Raw genomic sequence first — 12,406 nt, 5'->3', positions numbered from 1 at the left:
CAAACAGTTCACGTAATGTTTGCGTTGGCTTTAATTGATCACAACTATGCAGCAGCTTTAACACACAAAGGAAAAACAGTGGGCTTGTCTTGAAAACACTGGCGATGTGTAGGGGGTGTATGTGGATGCACATGCACCCCCTGCAAAAAGCACTGCCAACACTGCTGGTGATGCCTGTGAGCAGTCGGTACTCGCCACCTCCTCCCCTGCAGTGCATCTGCAGGTGGTTGCTGACCACCAGTCGGCCCTCACCACCCCACCCCTCTCCCCTGCTGCCTACATTGCTGCAGCCGCCTGCAGGAGCTCCCCACTTGCCACCACAACACCCCCACCGCTGACACTGCCACCATCGCCGGCAGGCAGTTGGCATGCCCCCCCAGCCTCCAGAGGCACGTGGTGTTCATTCTTCAAAATAAAGATTTATTGTTTACAAAATTACCAGTCTTTTCAGGACTATACTTCATAATAAAATGAAATTTGCCACAGAATTAGATCCATCATCATCAGTGAAGTATAGCATTAACAGCATTAATGTAATGAAACATTACTTGAGTCAGCTTGAGGAGCCCAGCACCAGTGAACTAGAAAACATATTTCTTCTGACTGTATCAAGCAGTAGAAAAGCAATTGCAGAGGCCAGAACTAAGCTCTTGAGTCTTCAGTAAGATTTTTATTCTGTTTTTCCTAGCATTGCAAACAATTATGTCTGTGGCCAGCCCCCATAAACCATGATGACATCATGAGCTGACCATCATGAGGTATGAGCTGACATCACTTATTCTCTATAGAAAATAATATTTTGTTTCATAAGACATTCAAGCATCAGGGAGATGGTAATTGCTTAGATTTTCATCCAGCAACAGGTTTGCTATGAAAAATGATACCTTGAGAATTTCTGGCATTTCAACTGTAATGAAACAATGCAAATACATTTGTCTGATAAAAATAAAAGAATCATGAACATTGAAAAAGTAGGGGATTTTTAGTTATTATTGTTTCAGTTGCTCTAGTTTAGTAGATACCAGATTGATTACCATTTTTCTGAGGGTATATATGGAACCTAAATTGATGCGTGCATGTTTATCATCTCCAAATCCTGCTAGATACTAGTCCTAATCTCTGGGCCAGTGTACCTGTGTGTAACAGAAATACTGCATATATGTATTTGGTCAGACCTGACAGAATATCTCACATTCAAAAGTTTGCCTAACTTTATCCCAATGATATAGTTGGTCCTAAAAGTTATCACCATAAAAAATCATTGCCTCACATAATTTTTAACTATCACAGCTACAATGTCACTCTTACAGTACTGTATGTATATTTGGTAGCATTCCATTAAAAAAATTACTGTCACGTTAACTATTCTAGTAAAGACTGAAATACTGAGTTGAGAAGTATTTATGTATCATGATAAGTAAGTTTGTTTGAAAGTTTTCTATCACAACTTTGCTTTTTTGGAAAGCTGAGGTTTAACTGTATGAATCTGGGGAGAAAGCAAAGCCAAGAACCTAGACTAGATCCATATATATTGTAGGTTTTAGCCCCAAATTTTCCTTTTCCAAAAGCTTTTCATTTCTTGACCTAAAGTTAATATTTTTAACTCCAAGTGAAAGAAATATTTTTTATCAGTTGTAGAAACATCTGAGCAAATTTGTGTTGTTCCATATAGGTCCTTTACTTAGTTAATGGTCATAGTCACTGATATTTAATTGGAGGGTATTGGTGCAAGAGTGGAAATAAAATACAATCCCTGTCCCCCATAATTAAACTGATATCCAGTTGTGGATAAATAAAGAGATCATATTCTGAAGTTGAAGTGATTTACCATCTTTCCTAACAACTATCTTTTGGGTTTTTCAAAGAGAACAATGAACAAGATACACATTTAAGATGTTTCAGTCAAATGTATACACAGGAAATAAATTTAGGTTACACTGGACTCATTTACATGTGCATTTACATCTCATTAAATTCACTGTATAGTAAGTTACTACACATCTACCAGAGCAGGCATTAAAATGCATTAACGCTCCATGTGGTCTGACTTAGGACACAGTAAGGCATCTGCATGTGCATTACTGTACAGTAACTCATCCGGCGTAAATTTGATCCGTGCATCATGCAGGATATGGGTAAAACTACTTTACAAAAAGTTATGTGGCCATTTAATTACAAATTAGTTTATATTGAAATTGTTTAATATAGGAGAGGGCAACTATGAGGGTGGCCCTGGTCCTGACTTTTATCTGTTCTTGCCTTTGAGGCATTAACTACAGCAGGAAGAGAGTCAGTGAGGTAGCACTTGGTTAATATGAACATACGGCCCATGTCCCCAAATACAGGGGTGTGTACTTGCCATAATACAAATAGCAGAAGTACATATTTGTTCTACTGCTTTGTGCCCCAGGGCATGCCCTGCACATGCGCTTCAGCATGCACCAAATTGTCCCAAGTCAGGTAAGGGACACTGGAGTCAGCCCTGGAGGCCTCCCAGGGCACCAGTGGTGCTAATCTGGCCACATGGAGCCTTGCCAGCAGCCAGAGCCTGGTTCTGGACAGCCAAACTTGGTTTCTGGTGGCCCACGCTACTGATGCATGCACCACGCCGCTTTTTTTTGCACTGCAAACTGCACATGCACACTCATCTGGAGATGCCCAAGAAATCTTACACAGAGCTGAATCTCTGCTTGTGACACCCTCCTTTTTTCATCTAGGCTGAAAGAAACATACAACTCAGGTTCCTGTGCACAGCACAGCACAGTGCCATACGGACATAATTAAGTTCACACAGTAGTTAAGTCACTTCAATTCCTTGTGCTTCAGGGTTTTTTTTATTAAGCCAGAACAATAAACTCCAGTTCAGTTCACTCCCAATTCAACTACTCCTGGGCACGATGTCTTCACATGCACCCAGGACCTCAGCACTTTGAGCCTGGGCAGAGCAGCCCCAGGCTGACAAGGGGCCTTGGGGTCAGCCCCAGGCTCTGGGCTGCAGCATTGGGTAGTGGAGGAACTAAGTGGGGCACAAGAATGCTACAGTGTGGGGCTAGGTGGCAGACAGCCCCCACACTTCAGCACCTTTGTGCACCAGCCAGCCCCTGTCACCATCTACATGTGTGTTTCAGTGCACGCTAGAACTCAGCCGTAATAAGACAGTACCTAAGAGCAGAAAGAGGCAGTAAGATAGTATGTAAAAGTTAATTAACTAACTCTACTGTCCTTGACAGTGCTATCTTATGGTGGAGTTAATTTACTGCATCCTAATACTGGCACATGTGTAATGGTAACGCTTTACTGTGGAGCTAATTAGTCTGTTCAATTAAGTGCACATGTAGATGCACCCAGTTATCAAGTCCATTTGATTCTATAGATCAGTGATTCCCAAAGGGTGTGCCACCATGCCATAAAAGCAGCAGAAGTGTGCTGGGAAGCGTGATCAGCCGGGCTGGACCAGCTCCATCCTGGTCTGGTCCCATGCAGGTGGATTAGGCCCCAAATGTGCTGCCCCCATGCAGCTGAATTGGGCCCATTGGACCACACCCATCTCATGGACCAGTGCATGAAGTATACCACCAATTTTAATATGGAAAAAAAGCATGCTCCAGGTATCAAGTTTTGGAAACACTGCTGCAGATGAAACACACTGTAGAACATACGAACATTACTGATTTGTATATTGTATTGTCTCATGAACTACCTCCTATATTGCTACCAAATACAAATATACTGGCCAGAAATATTTCTATGTAAAAGACAAAAAGGCTTTATGGAGCTGAATTTACATAATACCATATTTACTCTAACCTAAGATGAGCTCCACCACCCAGCCCCACTCAGCATGGGGAGGGGAACCCTCATCTTAGATCACTTACAGAGTGCAAGGCAGGCAAGGGAGCAGGCAGCTGCTGTCATTCTAACTTTGGCCCTGAGCCCAGGGTGGTGTCAGAGTCAGATCCATAGCAGCTGCCAGTTCTTCCCACTCCCTCTCCCCCTCCACCCCACTTACCCTCTGCAGCTTATGCCTCCCTTACAGCTTCCCACGACTTACTGTCATACACAGCTCAGCTCCAGCTGGGGCTGAATTCCCTCTTAGGCACTGAGCACATGGAAACTCCCCACCCTCCACCACTGCTACATGGCCCAGCATGGGCTATGCTTCCACATGCTGTGCTCCAGGGAGGTAATAGAGTGCAAACAGCTTCTGACAGTAAAGGAGCTGGTGGGGAGAGACAGAGACAGGGGTGGGGAAGTGATGGAGGAGAGCAGAGACTAGGAAGAGTGGGGGGGAAGAGGCAGAGACTGGGGAGTGGAGAGAGAGGCAGAGACTCTGGGGAGAATAGGGACAAGGCAAAGACTATTGACACTTTCTACACTGAAAATTGCACCTTCATTACCTCATGATGATTGCTATAACAAAGAAATAGATATAGCTCAGATATTCAGCCTATCGACCATGTACAGGAGATTCATCTCAGAATTTAACCATAGCAAACTATGGTTAAATGAAGCTGAACAACTGGCAGAAAAGAACCAGAAAGAGGTCACTGAGCGGTAGAAAAAACTTTTCAGAAAGAAGGGAAAGATCTATAGACATTATTAGTAGGCCTGTACGAAGCAGCTAGTACTCGCTTTGGTTTCAGATTCGGCCAATTTGGGGGACAGTGATTCAATTCGGTGATTCGAATCACTGTCCTGAATAGATTCAGCTGAATCTGATTTGGAAAGTAAGCTGCTGCTGAATCAGCTAAATCTCCAAATCACACAGGCTCCATTCCTCGCCCGCTCTCCCAGCCTCACCTGCCCCAGCTCCTGGCTCTTTGGAAAAAAAAGCCCCTACTCACCAGGTGCTGCCAGGTGGGGGGGGCCAATCCCCGCTGCCCCCCCACTGCCCCATGCTGCATGGGGGGCTCTTTCATGAGTCCCCCAACCCCCACCTGCTCTCCCAGCCCCCTCCTTGGCTGCCCCACCCAGCTCCTGACCCTTTAAAAAAAAGCCCCTAGTACTCACTGGGTGCTGTTTGGCAGAGGGGTGATCCCTGTGGCTCTCCACTGCCCCACACCATGGGGGGGCTCTGCCATGAGCCCCCAGACACCCCAAGGCCACTGCAGCAGTCAGTGAGATGGGGCTTTTCTGTTTTGTTTTTTAAAGGGCTAGGAGCTGGGGTGGGCAGGGCACCATGTGGGGGCTGGGAGAGTGGGCAGGGGTTTGAATCGATTCATAGAGCTTCAAATCAATTCAGACCTTTTAATTAGCCTCCTGATTCGATTTGGATTCCTAGATTCGGCCACCAAATCGAGCTGAATCTCCTCCAAATCAAATCAGCACCCAAAGCTTTGCACAGCCCTAATTATTAGCCCTTTGTCCACTTTATATATAACTGTGCTTGTTAAATTAATGTTCCTCTACGTTTAAAAGCCAGGAACCACAAAAAAGCTAGGGGAAATGGTGTTGGGCAAAGCTCCAAGCCAGAACTACTGTTATGAAGTCCAAGCAGCCCATTAGATCATTTTAGATTTTGAAATTATCGTAAGTTCTCATAAGAAATGTGAGATTTCAAGATCAGGTAGTACCTTTTAATCTTTCATAGAATCTGAAGCTGGCATTTGACACAGCCTTTCCATTGGTCTGGGCAATTGAAAACATTAAAGGCACTGCATCAATTAATATAATTTGATTATTTGTATTAATAAACAGCAAACTATTGCAGCCAGAATCAGTCACATTTACCCTTATTTATATGCAGAGCATTTGCTTTTCAATTTTTACTTACTTTCCTTTCTGTGAAAAGGCACTTGTACACAAGATGGGGGTTTAATCCTCACTAAATTAAACAAGTTTATTAAAATTGACACAGTGTATTTTAATTTGTTATGTCACTGTGTACAAGTGACAGTATTTAAATCAAATAAAGCTCAGTGCACAATTCACAGTAAATTACAGCAAGGGGTGCTGCATAACAATCCACCCCGCTGATGTCTTTGGTACTCAGTTACAGCAGGGGGCACGGATAAATCCCTAATCCACTCCTGAAATGCATCCCCCCCAAAGCAGCAGCTGCAGGGAACTCCACACAAAGCTTCCATCACCTGTACAGTCATTCCTCGCCCCCCACATGGCCCTGGCATGGGTGCCCCCTGTGCCTTGCGACTCGTGGCTCCCCAAGGGGCACAGTTACTGGCAGTGGTACCATCATCCCATAAGCCTCCCCTGGTTCCATCAAGGAATTAAGAACTGCCTGGGTGTCTAAAGGCATTCCCCACCCCTGGAGCCAACCTGCAGTTTATTACCAGACTTGCGGGTTCTGCCAGTTTTTCCTGCCCCCCTGTGGGTCTCCTTGCCAGCTGCTAATTTCCCATGGTCTCCCTTCAGCAAACTACTTTGACCAGCTGCCTCACCCCCTGGGCAGCACTGGACAGGGGAAGCCAAGGGTGTCAGCCAGGGTTGGGTATCATGTACCCATTATTCATAAAGCAGCAGCCATGTAGTTTCGTGATGAGCTTCTCAGAATCCTGCTAGTTGCTTTTGTGTAAAAGTGGCCAGAGATTTAATGGGGCTCTGGACAGGGGCATTTAAGCAGCAGCTGGTCGAAAGGTTCTTGGGGTGACATGGCAAAAGGAAGTTCTGCCCCTGGACCAACCCTGCAGTTGCTTGCAAAGATTGGCACAGCAGACAGACAGGCTCCTGAGCTATTGTAAGTCTTGTAGCCAGACAATGCAGTTCACCTGGGTCACTCTGGGTCACAGCTGGGTCAATGTGTGGGGGGAGGCTCTGCCTGAACTTGCTGACACTCAGCTCTGCAGGTGCTGACCACAGGACTGAATGGACGAATCCCAAACCCCAAGGGTGGCCAGTCATGACTCACTGCCCCCGCCCCCACAACCTGTGCCCTGCCCTGCAGCCACAGACTCTGTCCCTGGCCAGTGCAGTGGGAGGGGTGACTGGAGCAACAAGCACTGCCCTCCAGGCCTGGGGGAGGAGCCATGGCCTCCTCTGCTTTCAGGTCCATGCTGGAGTCAGCGCTAGGACTTCAGATCTACTGCCCACTGGGCACATGTGATGCAAACCAAGCTCTGGGGGTGGGCCCTTGCCCCACTGCAGCTCATTCTGGCTATAGCAGCACCTGACTAACACAGGATCGTGTCTGGGCCAGGCTGGGACCTGGCTGTGCTGGGGCTGTCCCACCACCAGCAGGTCCCGGCCATGCACCATGCCTGGCTCCACTTCCTTCCGCCAGTAGCTCTGGCCTCTCCCAGGGCTCTGGTGCGGTCAAGCTACCACCTCACACACACCAGTTTCATCCATGCTGATGAAGTCCCTAGAGGTCTGGTGAGCTAGAAGTTCCTGGGCCTGGGCCCAGCTGGCCCATGCATTAATCTCTCTATGCAAAAAAATCACACCAAATCCAAAACTTTACAAAACAAGACCTTTATTTTAATTATAAATAAATAAATAATCAAGAAAACAAAGAAAGAACAGGCAAAAACAAAACTCAAATGGAGAGTCCTTGGCAAGCTCAGCAAAGTTTTCTTGTCCTGCAGGGAAAGAAAGAAGACAGGGGTTTTGCCCCATATCCCAAAACCCACCTTTTTCATCTCCCCCTACAGGCTACAAAACCTCTTGTGGGAGAGATCTCCAACCATTAGCTGGCAATACCTATTCTATTCATTCATCTTGCAAATGCATATCCCAGGGGAGGGCCTGGTATGATGCATCTGCTGTCTCTGGCATGTCTGGAGGGCAGTTGTAAGAGAAACAGAAGGTATGCCAAAATATTAACATGGTAACATGTGCCAAGGCACCTCCCCCAATAGCAAACTTATCACCTACTGCACTTATGCCTGTTGTAGTAGCAGGTTTTTTTCACAGATTTCATAGACATTTGGGCTGAAAGGGACCCGGGAGGATCATCGAGTCCAGCCCCCTGCCCCAGGGGCAGGAAGTCAGCAGGGATAACAGGATCCCAGCAAAATAAGCATCCAAATGTGTGTTGAAGGCATTCAAAGTGGGTGCTTGAACCACCTCTGGTGGCAGTCTATTCCAAAATTTGGGGGCTTGGACAGTGAAGAAACTCTTTCTTACATCCAGCTTGAATTGGTGGCGGGAGAGTTTGTGACCATTCAGTCTTGTCATCCCTTGGGGCACTCTGGTGAACAGATGTTCTCCCAGATCCTGATGAGCACCCCTGATAAATTTATAGGTGGCCACCAGATCACCGCTGAGCCTGTGCTTTTCCAGGCTGAAGAGCTCCAGGGCTCTCAGCCTGTAATCATAAGGTCTGTTTTCCTGACCTCTGATCATGCACGTGGCTCTTCTCTGCACCCTCTCAAGTTTCTCCACATCCTTTTTGAATTGTGGAGCCCAAAACTGGATTCAGTACTCCAGCTGCAGCTTCACCAAGGCCGAGTACAAGGGGAGAATGACGTCCCAGGATTTGCTTGAGAAGCATCTATGGATGCAAGCCAGTATTTTGGTCGCTTTACTAGCTGCAGCATTGCATTGAAGGCTCATGTTCATCTTGTGGTCAATGATGACCCCCAAGTCTCTTTCTTCCGTAGTGCTAGCCACCGTAGCACTGCCGAGCCTATAAGGATGCTGCAGGTTTTTCTTCCCAAGTAGGAGAACCTTGCAGTTTTCAGTGTTAAACACCATCAGGTTTCGTCCACCCATTTGCTGAGCCTGTCCAGGTCAGCCTGGATCATCCACCTGTCTTCTGGTGTGGAAACTTTGCCTCAAAGTTTGGTGTCATCGGCGAACTTGGCCAGTCCGCCCCTGACTCCAATGTCCACATCATTAATGAAGATGTTGAACAATATGGGCCCAAAGACAGAGCCTTGGGGGACCCCACTGGTCACAGGACACCATGATGATTGCCTTCCATCAATTACTACCCTCTGGGTCCGCCCACGGAGCCAATGATCCCAGCCAGCCAGCAGATCGTATGGACCCAAGGCCACAATTGGCCAGTTTCGCAAGGAAGTGATCATGGGATACCAGCTTGAAGGCTTTTTTGAAGTCAAGATATATAACAAGATATATAACAAGATAGGTCACCTGGCCATAGAAGGAAATGAGATTGGTCAACCAAGACCTACCCACAACAAACCCATGCTGGCTATCCCTCAGAATGTTGGCGTCGGCCAGTCCATTAAGGTTGGCCTCTTTAATAAACTTTTCTAAGATCTTTCCCAGGATAGAAGTCAGGCTGATGGGCCTATAGTTACCTGGATCCACTTTCCTCCCTTTCTTGAAGATAGGCACCATTTTGGCCTTCTTCCAGTCTTCGGGCACTACACCAGAGCGCCAGGAGTTTTCAGAGATCTGTGCCAGAGGCTGGGCTATGACGCTCACCAGCTCCTTGAGTACCCTGGGGTGTGGATTGTCAGGGCCGGCTGACTTCATAGTTGCATAGTTTCATAGTTAGTAGAGTCGGAAGGGACCTGAGCAGATCATCAAGTCCGACACCCTGCCATGGCAGGAAAGAGTACTGGGGTCAAACGACCCCAGCAAGGTGATTGTCTAGGCTTGTCTTAAAGACCCCCAAGGTAAGAGCCAGCACCACTTCGTCTGGAAGTTGGTTCCAGATCCTAGCCACCCTGACCGTGAAGTAGCGCCTCCTGATGTCTAATCTGAATTTACCCTCTGCCAGCTTGTGACCATTATTTCTAGTCACTCCTGGTAGTGCTCAGGAGAACAGGGACTCCCCCAGTGCCTGCTGGTCCCCTCTGACTAGCTTGTAACAGGCCACTAGATCCCCCCTCAGCCTTCTCTTGTGGAGGCTGAACAGGTTCAGGTCCCGTAGCCTCCCCACGTAGGGCCTGCCCTGCTGCCGCCTGATCATGCGAGTGGCCGTCCTCTGGACCCTCTCCATGTTGTCCACATCCTTCTTGAAGTGCAGTGCCCAGAACTGGATGCAATACTCTAGCAGCAGCCTGACCAGTGCCGCATAGAGGGGGAGGATCTCCTCCCTGGACCTGCTTGAGATGTATCTGTGGATGCATGACAAGGTGCGGTTGGCCTTCTTGACTGCATCCCCACACTGCCGGCCCATGTTCATCTTGGCATCAGTGATGACTCCAAGATCCTTTTCTGCCTCTGCACTGACGAGAAGGGAGTTCCCCAGCTTGTAGGTATGCTGCTGGTTCTTTCTGCCCAGGTGCATCACCTTGCACTTGTCAGTTTTGAATCCCATCCTATTCTCATCTGCCCACCCCTGTAACCTGTCTAGGTCCGACTGTAGCCTATTCCTTCCTTCTAGCGTACCCACATCCCCTGACTTAGTGTCGTCAGCAAATTTGAACAGGGTGCTTTTTACCCCCTCATCCAAGTCACTGATGAAGATGTTGAACAGTGCGGGCCTGAGGAACGAGCCCTGAGGAACCCCACTGCCCACATCCCTCCAGGTCGAAAATGACCCATCAACTACCACTCTCTGGGTGCAACCCTCCAGCCAGTTGGCAACCCATTTGACCGTGTAGTTGTTGACACCACAGTCCCCCAGTTTTTTAATGAGAACAGGGTGAGAGACAGTGTCGAAGGCCTTCCAAAAGTCCAGAAAGACCATGTCTGGTGATGGTCCCTCCCTTCCAATGGTTGTACGCCTTCCTTTTAGCTAAGAGACATTCTTGGATGCTTTTGGTGAGCCATGGGGGCTTTTGCATCCTCCTGCTCCCTTTGATCCTTGTTGGGATTGCCTTCCTTTGGGCTTGGAGGATTGTCTCCTTAAGGAGCGACCACTCTTCTTGGATACCTGGCTCCCCTCCCCTCCCCTCCAGGACCTCAGTGCCTCCCCGACTATTCTCCTTAGCTCATTGAAGTCCACCCTCCTGAAATCTAGGGCTGCTGCCTTGCTGTGGGCCTTTGCACCTTGTGCTGGATGGTGAATTCCAGCAAGCAATGATCGCTGTCGCCCAGGTGGTCGAGCACCCACAGTCCCCACACCAGGTTGTGGCCAGCACCAGGTCCAACAAGGCATCTCCCCTGGTGGGGCTGTGCACTCCTGGGTTAGATGGAGGTCCTGCATTTTGGCTAGGATGTCTGGAAAGTTCAGGTCACCCATGATGACCACATCCTTTGATATAACTACCTCCATGAGCTGACTTAAGAATTCCTGGTCTAGCTCTTCCCCTTTGTTGGGTGGTCTGTAGTAGACCCCCACCATTAAGTCTCTTTCCTCTTGACTGCCTTGTATTCTAACCCAGAGCACTTCCGTGTGCCCCTTCTCTGACTCTGTGCTACTTGATGAGGATGTGTATTCCTTCTTAATGTAGAACGCCACACCCCCACCTTTCCTCCCTGTCCTGTCCGTCCTGTACAGCCTATAGCCCTTGATATTCACTGCTCTCAAAGATCTTTGCCAGGGGCTGAGCTATGATGCTCGCCAGCTCCTCAAGTACCCTTGGGTCAGGACCAGCTGACTTGAAGGTATCGAGCCTGTCAAGGTGTTCCTTCACGAGGTCAGCTTCAATGGAGGGCAAGGAATCTCCCTCACCTGGGCCTCCCTGACCCACAGTGGGCAAGGCCATCCCATGGAACTGGTGAAAAACTGATGCAAAGTACCCATTTAGCAAGTTTGCTTTTTCCTGGGCGTTAGTTGTCAGTTGCCCCATCTGGTTTAGCAGGGGTCCAATTTCACTTTTGCTTTTCCTCCAGCTCCCCACATATCTAAAAAAGAAATTTTTATTTCTTTGATATTTTTAGCTAGCTGGAGTTCCATCACAGCCTTGGCTTTCCTGGTTTGCTCTCTGCAGGTCCTGACCAGAGCAGAGTATTCCTCCTTGGTGGTAGTTCCAGTCCTCCATCCTTTGTAGGTCTTCCTTTTAAGATGCAGGAGGTCCACCAGTTCCCTGGAGTGCCAAGGGGGCTGCTGTGCCCTTTTGCTGCCTTTCCTCCGACACAGGATGGACTTTGCTTGCGCATCCAGGATTGCTCCCTTGAGGAGCAACCACTCATCCTGAACTCCCCTCACCATTGGGTTGTGGCCTTTTAGAGCCTCTCTGGCAAGCCTCCTTAGCTTGTCAAAAAGTCAGCTTTCCTGAAGTTGAAAACTTCTGTATTACTGACTGACTTGCCAGCTTAATGGCAGATGGTGAAGGTCATCAGCTTATTGTTGGCAATGGTGAAGGTGATCAGCTCACCCACCCCATCAGGTGATGGGGTGGGTGCTAGGATGGGTGTGTTTGAGTCAGGGCCATCCCTGGGAGGGGGCAAATCAGGGCGACCGCTCCAGGCCTCATGCTTTGGGGGGGTCCCACAGAGCAGGTCGCAGCAGTGGCAGCTCCATGTCTAGCCGCTCACTACCCCCTCCACCACCGATGCTGCTGCTGCCATTGGCCGCAGCAGCTTCTTCGGGTCCAGGGCCCAGATTAGAGTGGGGGTGGGGCCCCACACGCTGCTCAGGTCAGAT

The sequence above is a fragment of the Crocodylus siamensis genome, chromosome 1, assembly GCF_052110815.1.
Source record: "Crocodylus siamensis isolate JL-2025a chromosome 1, ASM5211081v1, whole genome shotgun sequence".
Taxonomy (NCBI): domain Eukaryota; kingdom Metazoa; phylum Chordata; order Crocodylia; family Crocodylidae; genus Crocodylus; species Crocodylus siamensis.
Note: the sequence above shows the minus strand (reverse complement) of the source record.